The 15,476-nt window shown below is 49.5% G+C and overlaps 1 protein-coding gene across 5 annotated transcripts in view; it reads left to right on the top strand.

Moving 5' to 3' along the window:
* MAP4 (microtubule associated protein 4) overlaps window positions 1–15,476 on the top strand; it is a 150,469-nt gene that overhangs the window by 15,221 nt on the left and 119,772 nt on the right. For all 5 annotated transcript variants that reach the window (XM_041408508.1, XM_041408510.1, XM_041408511.1 and 2 more), the window contains exon 2: window positions 15,318–15,370. The gene's annotated coding sequence lies outside the window, so the exon portion shown is untranslated. The remainder of the gene's footprint in view (window positions 1–15,317; window positions 15,371–15,476) is intronic.

Here is a 15,476-nt window from a genome sequence, read left to right on the forward strand (position 1 = left end):
GCTCTGCCACGTCCTTTGTGTAAATTCTGGGTTAATTAAGTGACTCATTCATTCAGTCTGGCTGAGGCTGCACATGATGGGGTGAAGGAAAAAACAAACCCAGCACAGAGTGAAACTCTCTGAGGCATCTGAGCTTCCTTCTGGAGAGTGAACAGGGAATAGGCAGCCTGAGCCTGAGTGCAGATCTGCAGGGCTGGGCATTAACAGAACATAATCAGAGGTTCTTTGGTTCCTAAACACTGCAGGGCTTCTGGTTTGTGTCCTCCTAATTCCTGGCTGTTCATAAATGTCCCCATGCTGTGATTTCAGTTCTGGGCTCTACAATCTGAATTCTGCACCATTTCAGCTGGCACAGGGCAGGGATAGATGGGATATTGGGCAGGAATTCCTGGCTGGGAATTCCCAGAGGAGCTGTGGCTGCCCCTTGAGCCCTTGAAGTGTCCAAGGCCAGGTTGGGTCACCCTGGGATAGTGGAAGGTGTCCCTGTCCAGGGAATGGGGTGGATTGGGATGATCCCTAAGGTCCCTTCCAGCCCAAAACAGTCTGGAATTATTTTTGGTTTATTCCAGAAAGTTTCTTGCATGAAACACAGAAGCAGTTCCTGAAACAAGTCAAAACCTGGAATGCCTCGTTAGGAAGGGGATGGACAGACCTGAAAGTACAACCTGAAAGTATTTCTTCTTTCAAACACCAAAAAGGGAAAAAAAAAAAAAAACAAAACGAAAAACCCAAAGAAAAAAAACCTCCAGAATTCATCTCCTCATGATTCTAACAATTTGGCTAAAAAATTTTAAAATGCCTTACAAATATTCTAAACCTAAAGAGGTAGAAGTGTAAGAGAAGGGGGGGAAGTACTGAACATTTTCTGAATAATAAAGTGGATCTTTCAGTAAAACATCTTTACTAATTAATCCAAAAACCAAGCAAACTGAACGACAGCAGCTTGTAACAAAAAGCTTTTTGATGGAGTTTGCTGCTGGGAATGAGCTCATCCTGGTGCCCAGCTGGGCACTGGGCAGGGCTGGAGCTGTTGGCTGCTCCCAGCGTGGGCTGGGGGTCGTGCTGGGAGTGTGGGGCCATCCCCAGGGGTCCCAGCCTCCCACCTGCAGCTTCCAGGTGAGCTCAGCACCAGTTTGGATTGGGGATTTGCTGTATTTGTTTTCCTGGCATTTGCATTGATTGGAGGTACATCCAGGGGTCCCAGCCTCCCACCTGCAGCTTCCAGGTGAGCTCAGCACCAGTTTGGATTGGGGATTTGCTGTGTTTGTTTTTTCTGGCATTTGCATTGATTGGAGGAACACGGAGAGAGCTGGAAAGGGACTCTTTACAAAGGGCTTGGAGTGCCAGGGCAAGGGGGCATGGCTTTGACCTGAAGGAGGGTGGATTTGAATTGTTTATTAGGGAGAAATTCTGGCTGTGAGCATGGTGAAGCCCTGGCACAGGTTGCCCAGAGCAGCTGTGGCTGCCCCTGGACCCCTGGCAGTGCCCAAGGCCAGGCTGGATTTGGTTTGGAGCAGCCTGGGACAGTGGAAGGTGTTCCTGCCATGGCAGGGTGCCACTGGATGATCCTTAAGGTCCCTCCAAACCAAACCTCTCTAATGATGAGAGGTTACAGAAGAGTGAAGAAATGTGGTCCCAATCTTCACTGAGAAACATCACTTAGGTCTTGAGGTGGAGCCAGGCAAGATTGAAATTAAAAATTATCTATCAGTGGCTCTTGGCTTCATAATTTTAAGTGACTCCTTTTAAAATATAGTATGGTGATTCAATGTGCCTTCTGTGCTTTCTACCTGCTTCTGTTTTTAAATTTACAAAATTGTTGCAGCTTTAAAATAAGCAGTTGATTGGGAAAACTACTCGTAGTAAGGGCAAACCCTGAATATTCATCCTGTGCAATGCTTGTGGGGGCTGACACCGGGATCTTGCTGAGTGGGAATTCAGTGATGTGCCAGAAACACAGAGCTTGCTTCATTCTAAGTCAACTTTAAACGCCAGAAGTTGTATTATTCTTTGTTCTTTCAGTTTCTCACCCTGATAAGCTGCTTTGTTGTCCTTGAGGCACTGGGAGCCTCATGCTGCTTCCAGGTTAAATTGCAATATCTGCGTGTAGGGGAGGCCGGAAGGTTTGGAGGCTGCTGCAGCTCCAGTACAAATCTTTTATTTCTGCCAACTAAAGAAATGCTGAGCACAGTGAAAATAACAGAATTACATGTGAGACAACGTGTTAGACTTCTCTCCCCTGTCACTGGAATTTGTCTTTAAAGCTGTGGGAGAAGGAGTTGGGGCTGCAGCAGCTCGTGCCCGCGAGCGCAGCCGGAGCCGTGGATCCGTCGTGGTGGGGCTGACTCAAATCCCCAACTCCTGAGCAGCAGGGCTCTGCCAGCTTTGGATTCCTCAGCAGCTGTCAGGTGTGGTGCACAGGCCAGTGTCACTGCATTCCCAGCTCCAGGGAGCGTTCCCAGCTCCTGGGTGTATCCCTAGAGTAGGGAGTGGAGCCTGGCAGTGCAGGGACAGAGCAGCAGTGATCCTGGAATCCCAGGATGGTTTGGGCTGGAAGGGAACTTAGGGATCACCCAGTGCCATGGCAGGGGCACCTCCCACTGTCCCAGGCTGCTCCAAGCCCTGTCCTTGGGCACTGCCAGGGATCCAGGGGCAGCCACAGCTGCTCTGGGAATTCCATCCCAGCTCCTCCCCACCCTCCCAGCCAGGAATTCCCAATATCCCATCCATCCCTGCCCTCTGGCAGTGGGAGCCATTCCCTGTGTCCTGTCCCTCCATCCCTGTCCCCAGTCCCTCTCCAGCTCTCCTGGAGCTCTTTCAGGCCCTGGCAGGGCTCTGAGCTCTCCCTGGAGCCTTCTCCTCTCCAGGGGAACATTCCCAGCTCTCCCAGGCTGGCTCCAGCCCTGCAGCAGCGCCAGGGCCCTGTGCTGCTGGCTCTGGGGCTGGGGCAGCTCTGCAGGGGGGTCTCACACACCTGCCCACCCCATGGCCTCAGCACTCTGCTTTCCTGTGGGTCTGGTGGGTGACCAGCAGCAGGGATGGGTTTGTGTCCCCGCCAGGAACAAGTCAAAGTGTAGATGGACATATGAACAGCTGGGCTTTTATTTTCTTTTTTTTTTTTCTTTTTTTGTTAATGAGTCTGAGCTGAACAGTTTTAAGTCCTGATTAAAAGCTGGATGGTATAATTATTTTTTAATTGGTCTTTGCAGTAAGAACCTGTGCATTAAACCACAGAACTTTGTGAATTCCAGTTCACATGCTGTGAGAAATAGAAAGCTGGATGGTATAATTATTTTTTAATTGGTCTTTGCAGTAAGAACCTGTGCATTAAACCACAGAACTTTGTGAATTCCAGTTGCTGTGAGAAATAGGAATCAGGTGGATTAAGTATAGTGCTGGAAATTCATTTTGCAGGTACCTCTGAAGCATTTTCATTCAGTCATAATTCAGTATTTATTAATGCAGCTTTTGATTTCTGAAGGGGTTGTTTGAGGTTTTGGAGCAGTGAGCCTGCACTGATTTATTTGGTTGTGGTGTGAAGTAACACACTTTGTACTGGTTCCAATCTTGATGAGGAAACTGCTGCTGGTCCTGCTGCATTTTCAGAGCAGGAATCGCCTTCCTTGATAAGCCCAGAACAAGGATCAGAGCAAGCACTTGCAGCAGCTCCCTGGGCTCAGGCTGTCAGTGCTCTGATAACACAGCCAGGGTGGGAGCTGCTCCTCTGCTCTCCCTGGATTAGGGGGTCTGTGGGATGGATCTTTGAAGCTGCTGAATCTCTCCCTTGTTTTTATTTTCCCTGAAGTTCTTAGCCAGCTCCTTGTTTGTTTACTGTGACTGAACCCTCAAAAATGCAGCAAAGTAAAATGCTCTCAGGGGGGAACTTCTCTCTGTGCAGCTGCTTGGGAGGAGTTTGTAGTGAGCAGAGGGAATGGCCTCAGGGCAGCTCAGGCTGGACACCAGCAGGAATTTCCCCATGGAAAGGGGGCTCAGGCACTGGAACTCCCCAGGGAGGGTTGGAATGCCCATCCCTGGAGGTGCCCCAGGAATTCCTGGATGTGGCACTCAGTGCTCCGGGCTGGGGACAGGGTGGGCATTGGGCACAGGGTGGGCACTTGGTGACCTTGGAGCTCCTTCCCCATCTTAATTCTGGGATGCTCCTGCCCTCCCCACCTCGGGCTGGCCCTGCCATGACTGTAAGCAGAGATACATTTAAAAACCTGTAATTAGGAGCTGTTCAGCAGCACCCTGCAGGTTTAGGGCAGGCTGGAGGGACAGTGGCAGCCCTGGAGCTCTCCAGGGTGTGTTTGGGGTCTGTGTGCCCAGCACCCTTTCCCCTGTCTGTCTCAGCTCCTGCAGCAATTTGCTCCTGGGTTCTGGTTTAACACAGCTGTCTGCACCTTGTTGTAACCTGTCAGCAGCTGATGGTGGGTGCCCAGACTGCAGCCCAGTTTTTCATGCTGAATTGAACAAATCTGTTTGTTCAGACAGTTGCATAACGGGAAATGACTGCTCGTCTTCTGTTCCAGTTTTTTCTGTTGTTGTTGTTGGCTTTAGAAACTTTTTTCTTTAGAAACCTTAATTACTCTACTACAGTTGTAAATAAACATCTAAAGGATTTATCAGGTAATTTCAGCACCGGCCACTGTTGCCTTGAATTTGCTAAGACTTGACACTGCTTAAAAATCCCTAAAAGCCATTCTTTTGATGCAGAATAAATGACTGTGTTCCAGCTCATCCAAGAATTTATCCACAAGATGGCTTTGAGTCTTACTCTGACTGGTTGCTTTTCCAGTGCACCTTTAACAAAGGGAAACTTACCTCTTATAAATGGACTTTATTTTTTTTTTTTTTGCTGGTGGGTTTGTTTTTCAATCTGAGTCTGAAAAGCTTGGGTAAGGTGAGTGTCTTTATGCCTTGGAAATGTGATCTGTGAGCTGAGAGGCAAAGAAATAAATGTTAATGACCTTAACCCTATCTAGCTGCACTGCCCTGACCTTTATCTCCCAGCTCCCCTTTCCCCAGGTACAGGTATCACTGTCTGCTTGCACCTCCCAGAACAAATCTGCTCTGATTTTAGCTGGAAATCTGCAACAGCAGGAGAGTGTTGGTTTTCTCTGGTTCTCCTGCACCCTGCTAGTGCCCAAATTCTGCAGTGGAGAGAGGTTGCTTGTTCTGGGGATCACTCAGAGCTGACCTACCAAAGCTCTGCCTAAGCTGAGGTGCAAGTTCTGTCAGGTGTTGGGCACTGTCCCCAAGTGATGTTTTGAGGCTTCTCCTGAATTTGCCAGGAGAATTTGGGATGTTCCATGAGTGATTTCTGCCCAGCTGGATCCCAGTGGGGTCCTGACAAAGTCACTGTGTAATCAGGAGTTTAATATTTTAGTAGTTTTGCTATCTCAGGACACAGATACTGCTTAATTCTTGCTAATCTCGGCTTTTCCATGAAAAACTTTCAGGTAACAAATCTTCTGAAAACTTCTGGAATATGCTCATATTCTGAGTGGGTTTGGTTTGAATTGATTCTGACGCTTCATGTTGTCTCTGCAATGATTTTGGAATGTCATTAACTTTTGTAGTTAAATGGAGGATGCTCTCTAGTCTAGAAGCCAACAAAAAATGGAGAGGGACTTCAGCTAAGATAGGACAAGGGGGAGTGGTTTAAACTGAGAGAGAGTAGGTTTAGATGGGATTTTTGGAAGGAATTCCTGGCTGGGAGGGTGGGCAGGCCCTGGCACAGGTTGCCCAGAGCAGCTGTGGCTGCCCCTGGATCCCTGGCAGTGCCCAAGGCCAGGCTGGATGGGGCTTGGAGCAGCCTGGGACAGTGGGAGGTGTGATTCTGTGGTTTACCTGGAACCTGAATCTGTCCCTGGAATTCTCATTCTGTGGTTTACCTGGAACCTGAATCTGTCCCTGGAATTCTCATTCTGTGGTTTACCTGGAACCTGAATCTGTCCCTGGAATTCTCATTCTATGGTTTACCTGGAACCTGAATCTGTCCCTGGAATTCTCATTCTATGGTTTACCTATTTTGACACTAGACAAAATAAATCCTCTCTGTGCTGCTGGGCAGCCATGGCTCCTGGAAAAGCTTTTTAGCTGGAAGAAGGAGGGGAAAAAAAGGCCAAGGTGAGCAGAGCACCATGGCAGGGCTGTCTTACAGTGCTCATTCATTGCCCTGCAGTGCCCTGGTGTCCCCTGGTCCCAGCACCCTCTGCTCCAGGGGCAGGAGCTCGGGCAGTTCTTGTGTGTCAAGAAACAAGGGAGGTTTGGTGCTTGGTGTAATCAGAGCTGTAGGTCACTAATGTTTCAGATGTGCAAGGAGCAGCTGGTTCAGTAGCAGGAGAGCTCAGTGATTTCTAGAGCAGCAGCAGTCCTGTGTCTGCACGGGGTGTAAATGCCTTTTTTACCTTCTCCTTCTGGTCCACATTCATGGTTTTGCTCTTGAGAATTCACAGAGAAATCAACTGATGACTGAGATTTTGAACCTGCTCTGTTGTGCAGTGGAAAATAAAGATTGTTTGGTTTTTAATGTGTTCCTCCAACACTGCTTGTGTGGCTGTCTGGCATCATTTAAAAATCAAAAGTTGTAATCCTTTTGCCTGAAGAGAGTGATGAAGCATCTGCTGTATCATCATTGTCCCAGTACTGATATGGAAAAGGTAATAGAAGATCCTAGAATCCCAGAATGATTTGTGTGGGAAAGGACCTTCTATCTGATCCCATCCAGCCCTGCCATGGCAGGGACACCTCCATGTCCCAGGCTGCTCCAAGCCCCATCCAGCCTGGCCTTGGGCACTGCCAGGGAACATCCACAGCTGCTCTGAGATGTGCCAGGGCCTCCCACCCTCCCAGCCAGGAATTCCTTCCCAATATCCCATCCAATCCTATTCAGTCAGCTAATAAAAACTGTCACTGAGCAGAGGAGATGCTGAGATTGCTGTGGGGTGGATTCATCTTACAGTGTTTATCACCTTGGTTGCTGGGGTCATGAGGAATGCCTGGATCACTCTCCTTGTGTTCCTGCACATCTGAAATCCTTCCCCTCAAATGCACAGCTTATTTAACCTGTCACACTGCTCTGCTGAGATGCTGCTCTTTATTTGGAGCACATCTGGGCATGAGACTTGGCTTTATAGAAATGTATATAGATGATCTTCATGGAACTATTTATGTATTTATTAATCAAATAATGTGTATTTTCAGAGCTTTTATCCCAGTGTCCTGGTCATGCTGCCAGCCTGTATTCTCTTGGACTTAGGTATTTTTCTCCTTTTGTCCTCTGAAGCATCCGTGCAAAATCTACCGCCATAACAAGTTTCCAACCTGAAAAGCCAGGAGTTAAATAAATCCAAAATCCCTGTTGTATTTTTAGGTCAGGACTGGGGCAGTTGTGAGTTGGGGTGAAGCAGCACAGGTCAGTGGTTCCACCACGCTGGAGTCCCTGTAAAATGCTCCATTCACAAGCACCAAGCAAAGCTCAGCTCCAAGAGCACCCACTGATGTCTGCACGGATCCTTTCCCACAAAATCCCATAAAACAGGTGGGTTTTGAAGTGCTCACTGAGGTCCAGTAGCTGTCCTGAGTTGAGACCTGCAGCTGCGTGCCAGCCACACGTCCCCATGGATAATCCCCTCCATGCCCCAGGACAGGGACACGGGAGGAGGCTGTGACCTGCTGTAGGTGAGCAGATATTAATGGGCAGCTGGGGCACTTGAGTTATGAAACCTGGCAGGCATCAACCTTGAAAACATAAGGAGATCTCAGTCTCATGGATTTTCATGCTTTCTTACACTACTAAATGTCAGGGGCAGTTGGGAATTCTCCAGGAGCTGTTGGGTTTTGAAGCTGTTGCTGTGGCAGCCTGCAGGGCCCAAGGAGATGGGAAAGCCAAACTTTGCTCCTGTTTGCCCACAGCAGGGCCTGAGCTGACACTGCAGACCACATTCCTTAATCTGGTGTAGCTTGGTAAAATCCCTGTTGGTGCCTGCAGTTTCCTTCTTGGCTTTCCTTTTCCAAAGCTGAGCAAAGCCGATGTTTTGTAGTTCCACTGGGATTAGGGAGTTCTCCATTCTGGGGTGCATGGGTTTGATACAGAGTCATGGAGTGGTTTGGGTTGGAAAGGAAGGGACCTTAAGGGTCGTCCCAGTGCCACCCCTGCCATGGCAGGGACACCCCACTGTCCCAGGCTGCTCCCAGCCCCATCCAGCCTGGCCTGGGCAATTCCAGGGATCCAGGGGCAGCCACAGCTGCTCTGGGCACCTGTGCCAGGGCCTGCCCGCCCTCCCAGCCAGGAATTCCTTCCCAATATCTGATATAAACCTCTCCTCTCTCAGTTTAAACCCATCTCCCCTTGTCCTATCACCATTTTCTCTCTCTGTCTTTTGTCTAAGAGGAATTCCTTCCCAATATCTGATATAAACCTCTCCTCTCTCAGTTTAAACCCATCTCCCCTTGTCCTATCACCATTTTCTCTGTCTTTTGTCTAAACCCCTTTGGTGCAGGCAGGACACACCTGCACGTTCTGGTTTTTGGCTGTCCATAACACTGCTGACCATTCCACTGACTCCTGGATCTGCACAGCAAGGGTTTGTCATGGGTGAAAGTGGAATAAACCTCAGGGGCTGTTCTGGAAGCATCCCCAGCCTTGCCAGGGAGCTGAGGGGGAGCAGCCCTGTCCTGCTGCTCTGGTGTGGTGTGTGTGCAGTAACAGGAGCATCCTCGTGTTGGACCTGTTGAACAGCCTCTTACACCTTGGCTGAGAGACTTTGTGAAAGACTTTGTTAAAACCAGCAAAAATGTGAATTTTTAAAAAGGTACTGAGAGGTAATCCCTTACAAATGCCCTGTTTGTTCCAGTTGTGGGCTGGGGAGGCTTTTGTGCTGGTTTGCTCTTGTGTAGTGGCAGGTGAACAGGACTGCTGGAGCTCCCAGGAAGCTGGGGTGATGTGAGGATAAAAAAAAACTTCACTAAGAGCTGCTCACAGTCTGGTGTCTCTGGCTACCCTTGTGCTGCTGAGTTATGTGATGTTTGGTGATTTCTGGTCGTGCTGGGATGTTTTATTTCAGATTTGCTCTTGCAGCCTTTGACCCCAGGCAGAAATCCTGTCCCACACACTGGTGGGTGCTGTTCCAGAGCTGCCATGGACCAGGACCATTCTCAGATCTGTTTGCATGTAGTAGCCTGGTGTGGAGGGCAGGATTTAATCTGTGAGGATGTTCCTGGTCACTCTAACTCAGCTGTAGCATTGAGGAGCTCCTTCCCATTCCTTCCTACTGCAGGAAGGCATCTCAGGAAGGCTTAGAGCCTCTCATTAGTGGACAAATGACATTTGGATAATGAAAGCTGCTTCTTCTCCTTGTTGCAATCAAAGAGCTCATTAATGCTCCCCAGCCAGGGCAGGATGGGCACTGGAGGAGCTGCAGCCTTGAAGGATGATTTCATAGTTCAGGACTTGACTCTGTTCTTGCTGCTCCTTGTATAATGCATAATGTGTGTGCAACTGAGTCTTTATGAATCTCAGATCATTAGAAATGCTATTTCTGGCCTGTAGTGTGCCAGAAGATGCAGGTTGGATATCGCTGGCAGGGGGTGGGTGTGGGGATGTGCTTTGACAAATAAAGCAGATGACAGGAGTCACAGTGGATCTGTATTGATCAGACACAACAGTAGGAAGAATTCCTGAATTCTTAAACCCTCTATTTTTAGATGTAGTTCGTCTGGGCTGAAGGCTTGCTGTTCCTTGAATTGTTCCAAAAATAAATATTTCAGAAGAGGATTAAACTTGAATGTGAGAGGCAGTGTTTTTCATGCATCAGTGTTCATGGAAGGAGCTGGTCAGAAATCACTATTCTCCTTAAATTTGCATGCTCTGAATCCAAATTAAAGCTGCTTTCACCAAAACTACTCATCCACACGAGAGGCTCGAGGTGCTGGTGAGAATGCAACTGTGAGAGCTAATTTTAGCTAATTCAGTCCTGTGAGCAGCAGAGTCCTTCAGCTGTGAAAAGAGACACTTCGCTCTTGCTTAAATCACTTTCTTTTTTTATTGAGCTTCTGCTGAGCACGGACAGGCTTTGCTGATTCTCACCAAGGGCAATTTCTGCCTTGCCTGTTGGTGCTGGCTTTCTTTTTGGTGCGAATCTGGATGTTAAGGGTTTTTTTTTTGTCTTGTTTTGACGCTTCAGAAACATCTTTGAATCCTTCTACGCATCGCTTGTGTCAAAGTCCTTCGTCTCAGCCTTCTCAGGTGTTTGCAGCCTCCTGTCACACAGAGTTTATGTGTAACACAGTCTCTCCCACGTTCCTCTCTCGGGCACTCACAAGCCAGAGGGCTCTGGCTTCTGGAACTTTCCTTCCCAGGTGAGTGCAGCCCTTGCTGCAGTGCCCAGCCCTCCAGAGCCCTTTGGGAAGGTCCTTGGCTGGTCCTTGACACTGGCACTGTGGCACCCCGTGAGTCACTCCTCAACTTCCCAGAGTCATTGCACGTTGTTTCTTCTTTTCAAATTGCTCCTGACATCCCCAAATCCGTGGTGCTATAAAAACAGCCCAGCTTGTGCAGCTGCTTATTTCCTGTCTGACTGTATGAACCTCACTGGGCTTTAACTTTGTCAGCCCGAATTGCTGCCCAAGACTCTCATTTTAAAGTCTGTCCCCTCTAATAAGGATGAAATGTGGATGCTGCCAAAGAGTATCTGCTTGCTTTGCAGTGGAAGGCCTTCATCCTCCCATGTTCTACCTGGGACTGGGGAGGATCATCTCCTTTTCCAAGCAGTAGGACTTGCGTGACTGCCGTGGAGCTCTGACTTGCTGCTCATGAATATTTCCCTAGAAAATGCTTCACTCTTCAAGTGCAGTGGAAATACATCCTGTGTTTTGAAGACTCTTTAAATTATTAGTCTAACTCAACTTCTCTTGGGAGAAGCTCCACTCAAAAGCCTGGAGTTGAATGTAAAAGCAGTTTCTTTCAAATCCCAGAGTCATTTGGGTTGGAAAAGATCTCCAATGCCACAGAGTTCAAGCTGTATCCAATCCCCATCTTGTTCCCGGCCCAGAGCGCTGAGTGAGTGCCACATCCAGGTGTTCCTTGGGCACCTCCAGGGATGGGCACTCCAAACCTCTGTGGGCAGCCTCTTCCAATCCCTGATCCCCCTTTCCATGGGGAAATTCCTGCTGCTGTCCACCCTGAGCTGCCCTGGCCCAGCCTGAGGCCGTTCCCTCTGCTCCTGTCCCTGTTCCCTGGAGCACAGCCCGACCCCCCGGCTGTCCCCTCCTGGCAGGAGCTGTGCAGAGCCAGAAGGGCCCCCCTGAGCCTCCTTTGCTCCAGGCTGAGCCCCTTCCCAGCTCCCTTCTCGATTTCTCCTAGGATTTACTGTCAGCTTCATCCAGATGCCTCATGCCAGTGTGGGAACAGGAGTTTGATGCTGAACAAAGATTCATTGAAGTATCTGCCAGTGGAGCCCATGAAAGAAAAAAGTCCATCATACATTTGTGAATAAACTCTTGGTTTAGGATATTGGTGAGTTCAGGAACAGACAGGGACACATCGTAGGGGGTTGTGGCCATAAAGGCAATTTTCCTTCTCAGGGAAGTTGTCCCTGCCCATGGCAGGGATTCCAGTGAGATCTTTTAAGGTCCCTTCCACACCAAACCATTCTGTGATTCCTTGTCAGGTTGTTGTAGTTATTGCTGGGGAGAGCCAGGGATGGAAATCTGAGCTGCCCAACCTGGATTTCATGGCCACTGTGTATATTTAGCTCAGGGTTCACCAGCCTCTGCCTTTGGAGCCTTTGGAGCACCCGACACCCTGGGACTGCTTTGCATGTGGAATGTTGGAGCTGGGATGGGCAACACCCCTCCTGGCTCCTCTGTCAGTGATCTTCATGTGTTGGAGACAGGAGCTATTTAAAGGGAGCTGTTTATCCAGAGCTTTGGAGACCAGGCCTGAAGGGTCAGGGAACAGGAAACTCCAAGGTTGAGGGGCTTTCTCCTGCAAGGCACACAAACACTCCTGAATTTGGGGTGGGAAAACAGAAAGTGCTGCTTGTTTAGGGAATTTAAGGAAGCTGTTAAGGGCTTCTGAGATGGGGAATGGCACATTCTTTCTTTGTTACAACCTCAGTGGCACTGGAGTGCATTCCACCTGGCTGGGATCAGTGACAATCCAGAGCACTGCTCTGCTCCCTGTCTGGCATCCTGAGCAGGGGCTGAGACAATCCGTGTGCACACAGAAAGCCCTGGGTTGCTGGAGCTGGAGACTGTCCAGTGCTGATCCTTTAGTGAGGTGGATGGGGACAGTTGCTGCCTCACATCCTTTTTGGGTGGCTGGCCAGGATGGGCTCGGTGCTTTTCCCCAGGACCAGGCAGAGCTGGGAGTTCATCTCCAAAGGGCTGTCACTGCAAACTGGTAGAGATGAGAAGGTGCTGCTAAAAGTAGTAAGAACCTTCAAAATTACAAAAACCTGAAGGGTATTGTTGATGTTTGCCCTGAAATGTGGATATGGTTTTGGCACTCCCTGGAATAACCAGCGTGTTAGAGATGGGGTGTGCTTGCTGAGCTCCTGGGTGGGAACCTGGGGTAGTCAGTGTGCTAATGGGATGCAGGGATGCAGTTTTTCTGGGAGGGGAATCTCTGAAGTTGGAATGCTCTGTACTAACAGGATGGGGAGCAGAGGAGCTGAGGAACAAGAACTACTGGTGCAGGATGTGGAACTGGATCTTACAGGGATGGCAAACACGAGCAGTCTGCAGGCCAGGCAGTGCCTGTTCCCTGATAATGCAGGCAGGCTCACTGGGGAATGCCATTCCTGAGATCCCTGCTTGCCTGGCTGCTGCTTCTCCATGGCAGCTCTGGGGAACAGTGCTGGGGAGGAAGGAAGGGACTTGGGAGCTTGGAGTCACAATGCAGGGGCATTAATACAGTTAAACTCCTTAAAACAGGTCTCAGAGGTATTTCTCCAAACAGGAGAGCGGTCCTGGATAACCATGGGCCACAGGAGTTGGGATTTGCTGGATATATGGGTTTTCTCCTCTTCAGCAAGGCTTCTGGAACAGCCAGAGTCTGCCTCAGTTTATCATGTGAGGGGATGGGGTGATACCTCTCAGATTATTTTAAGACCCAACACATAAGAAGAAATCTTTGCAGCCACAACTTCAATTTCAGCAAATGTGTCACTTTTTAGATGTCTAACACTTCTGCTTGGCAGTGAGAACACCCCCTAACTTAAAGAGCATCAGTTTTACAATGGGGGCAGTTAAGACCCCCACAGTACAGGAATTCTGCCTTCAGGGGTTATTTGGATAGCAATCAGAGGTGCAGCTTTACCACAGAAAAAGTTGGTTTGCCCAGACCAAGAAGGTGTGGTGGATTTTATCTCACAGTTACCAGGCTGACCCAGCACTGCCCCATTTCAACTGGAGCAGCACTAAAAAAGGAGCTCCTGCTTCTCATTTTCTTCAATTCTGCCTGAAAAGAGAGGTCTCTGGCTTGTTTTTCTTAACAAATAAGGTAAAGTTTTGGTGGTTTCAGTGCAAAGAGATTGGAATCTCGTGTGTGAGAGTGGATCACAGCAAGAGCTGTGGGCTGGAGGCCAGGGGAGCAGCCAGTGGGGCTGTGGTGCCCTGGGAGGGGCTGGGGGTGTTCTCCAGGGGGAAGGAGCTGCAGAGGGACCCTGATGTCCCAGTTTGTCACAGGATGGCTCACCTGCCAATAAGGGTGTGGAGGAAGGAGGTGTGGGGTTGGTTTGTGGTGTGTGTTAGCAGTGTCCCTCTGGGGAGGGCACTGAGCACCTGGTGCAGCTGACTCCTTTCCTTAATTAATGTGCTAACTCCCCTTCCCGGCCCTCCTGAAGGGAGCAGGACTCTTCTGGAAGGTTTTTCTCACTCCTGAGTGCTTCACTGAAGCATTTAAAATGACACTTTTCACTGGGCTGTTTCCTCATTTAGCTAAAAGCTCTGGCATTTCATTTCCCCAGAACATGAAATGTCCATCTGTGGGGAGAGGAACATGGCTTGGTGTTTCTGTCTGACTGCTGGGCAGGTACTGAGATGGTGTTTTCCTGGGAGATTGGCTGCATGACTTGCAGTGGTGGAGAACAAGTTGATCATTTATTTCTCCATGTGGATTGAAATGCTTTAACTCTGTAGTTCAGTTTATGTTCCCTTCTGCAAGGGGGCTAGAAGGAGTAATTACTGGGATAGAATTTTTTTTAACAGCTGTGTTTGCTTCACAATTAAGAAACATTATCAACAAAATGTAAAAATATTGAAATAGAAAAATTTGGAACAGGACGGCCAGGTCAGGAGATGGTTCCTGGTAAATCTGGTGGGAGCAGCTGCACTGGAATCATGGCAAAAGCAGGAGAAGAGCTGCAGCAGATCAGGGGGGCTCGTGACTGGGATGTGGCTGTCACAGGTGCCTGGGCAGGTGTGACAGGGACTGGCAGGGCCCTGTGAGCTCTTAAGCCATTCATTGAGCACCTGAAATGCTGCTTAGGGCAGGGATGTCCTGATCAGCCCGGATTAATTCAGCTTTAATGCTGTGTTTGGAGAAACCTATTAAGGTGTGCAAGCAGGGAGAAGTGGCTCACAGTTTTCATTGAATATCCTGAACAGCTGAGCAAGTGTTGATGGGAAATAGCAATCACAGGGTGGTTGGAATGTGGGGGGACCTCTGGATGTCACCCAGGCCACCCCCCTGGCAGGGCAGGGTCCCCTGGGCTGTGTCCAGGGGGGTCTGGGATGTCTCCAGAGAGGAGACTGCAGCCTCCCTGGGAGCTATTCCAGGCTCTGCCCCTCCATGGGCAGAGGCTGTTCCTGCTGCTGAGCTGCAGCTGGTGTGGTTTGGTTTGTGGCCACTGCTCCCTGTCCTGTCACTGAGCAGAGTCTGGCAGCCTTCTCCTGGCACACAGGTTGGGAGATTTGTGTGGATTGATGGGATCCCTGGGAGCTTTCCCTTCTCCAGCCTGAGCAGGCCCAGCTCCTGCAGTCTGTGCTCATCAGAGATGCCCCAGAGCCCTGAACATCTCTGTGGCCCCTGCTGGACCCTCTCCAGTAGCTCCTTGGCCTGAGGAGCCCAGAGCTGGACATGACACCCCAGCTGTGCAGGATCCCCTCCCTCACTCCTGACCCCAGCATCAGGAGATCTTACTGCTGCTGAGGAGGGAACACCAGGAAAAGCTGCCTGGATTGCTGAGGGGGACTGCAGCAAAACCTCCCAGGTCTCAGTTAATTCTGAGTAACAGCACTCATGTCCCAGCATCCCTAACTGCTGCCATCCCAGGCTCTGCTCACACAGTTCCTTCTGCTTTGTCTTGCAGATAAGCAGCTCCTGAGGACTGAAGTACCTGCCCAGGGAACACCTGCTCCTGAGGTAGGAACTGATTTTCTGCTCACCCAACAGGAGATGTTTCATTGAGAAGCAGGGTTTGGTACAGCTGTGTGTGCACCAGAGCAGCTGTGCTGGGAGCTGCAGGCAC

This window comes from Onychostruthus taczanowskii, unplaced genomic scaffold, assembly GCF_017590055.1.
Source record: "Onychostruthus taczanowskii isolate IOZ18803 unplaced genomic scaffold, ASM1759005v1 scaffold3, whole genome shotgun sequence".
Lineage (NCBI taxonomy): Eukaryota > Metazoa > Chordata > Aves > Passeriformes > Passeridae > Onychostruthus > Onychostruthus taczanowskii.